This window comes from Marmota marmota, unplaced genomic scaffold (genome assembly GCF_001458135.2).
Source record: "Marmota marmota marmota unplaced genomic scaffold, marMar, whole genome shotgun sequence".
Taxonomy (NCBI): Eukaryota; Metazoa; Chordata; class Mammalia; order Rodentia; family Sciuridae; genus Marmota; species Marmota marmota.
The window spans coordinates 74,517,499-74,518,915 of record NW_026000026.1 but is presented as its reverse complement, the minus strand read 5'-3'; the positions used below and the strand labels follow the sequence as shown (position 1 = coordinate 74,518,915).

Below are 1,417 nucleotides of genomic sequence, written 5' to 3'. Positions count from 1 at the left end.
TTCCCCTTCAGGGAAACTTGTGTTCTGCTTACCACATTATTTCCGGCCTGTGTTTCTCCTGTAGATAACAGGTGGTTTGCTGTGGAATGTGACATATCCTGTCCACTTAAGCCAGACAGGGTTTCAGGTAAATTGCTTCTTTGAAAAACAATCATGTGGGGGTCAGCACAGTGGGCCCAGCTTATAGAATTATTTCCTTAACCTCGTGTACCCACCACTCACATTTGTCTATCCCCTATTAGAAACATGTATAAATTATTGTAGGATTGGGTTGAGTTTTTCCTCATGAAAAAGACTATTGGTAGACTGGGGACCAAAGCCATGAAAGAGAACTGATTCTTGTCCTCCGGACTCAGGAGATGGAAAAACTGGCAAGTAGGCAAAGTAAAGTTATCTAAATAAATACTTATTTGTCCACTACGCGCATCCAAGGCAAGGGCCTCCTTCCAGTTGACATGCACTTTATGAGGACAGCAATCTCTCTCCAAGATATTAAAGTGGTGTTTGTCAACACTGAGTTGGATTATCACTCTTCATAAAAATTCTTCTGGATGAGGGTTTTGCGTGGGCACAGGTTTTGGTTCCCTTTTCTTTCCTGAGGCAGGCACCTTTTCCTTTGCAAAGATGGCGGCCCCTGGATGTGTGCCCCATAGATCGCCTCCGGACAAGGGGCCTGCTTAAACCCGAGGTATTTCTTACATAGCACACAACACACAGGACAGCATTTAACCTTTAGAAGCAAAGAAAGGCGACTTAGGATAGCCCCAAGGTAGAACCTTTGCCAAGATGGTGGCCGCGGGATGGGCTGGCGTCACCGCTCTTTACCAAGATGGCGGCGGGCGGCTTCCGGCATGCGCTTCCTTAATCGCCCCCAAGATGTCAGAGCAGAAGCGGACGCTGTCAGAGTCGGAACTCGGCCAGAAAGAGTGGCTCTGGCCGCGGCCCGGCACGGGGATAGGTGGAGTTATGGCAGCCCCCGCTCTCGTCAGGAGCTGCCAAGCGCTGTCACCTGTGGGGGCGCAAAAGTTACCTCCCTATACCCTCAAGCAACACCGCACAACCTTACCCGAGTCAAAAAAAAAAAAAAATCATAATGTGTGCCACATAAGGTAGGAGGGTGGGTCCCGGCATCGCCCAAGCCTTCCAGACACTGCGAGTTGGGCAGGGGGCTGGGGCGGGGGCTTTAGGATCTAACACCTTCGCCCTACGCCCCTCTCTCCTCAGGGATGGGCCACGTGTTTCCCTTGGTCTGAGGGGGAGGGTGTAACGGGAACAGCTGGAGGGAGTTTAATGCTGACATTTTAAATCTGCGTGTGTTTTGTTTTGTTTGGAGGGGCAGGGGTCCCACGAATGCGAAAGAGTGAGCGACGAGTTGAGGGCAGCAAATGTCAAGATTGGGGGGGGGGGAGGGGCCTCC

The 1,417-nt window shown here is 51.0% G+C and overlaps 1 protein-coding gene across 1 annotated transcript in view; it reads left to right on the top strand.

Moving 5' to 3' along the window:
- The first annotated feature begins 889 nt into the window (after nucleotides 1-889).
- Nr3c1 (nuclear receptor subfamily 3 group C member 1) overlaps nucleotides 890-1,417 on the top strand; it is a 100,673-nt gene continuing 100,145 nt past the window's right edge. Inside the window, exon 1 of the mRNA XM_048811736.1 lies at nucleotides 890-1,109. The gene's annotated coding sequence lies outside the window, so the exon portion shown is untranslated. The remainder of the gene's footprint in view (nucleotides 1,110-1,417) is intronic.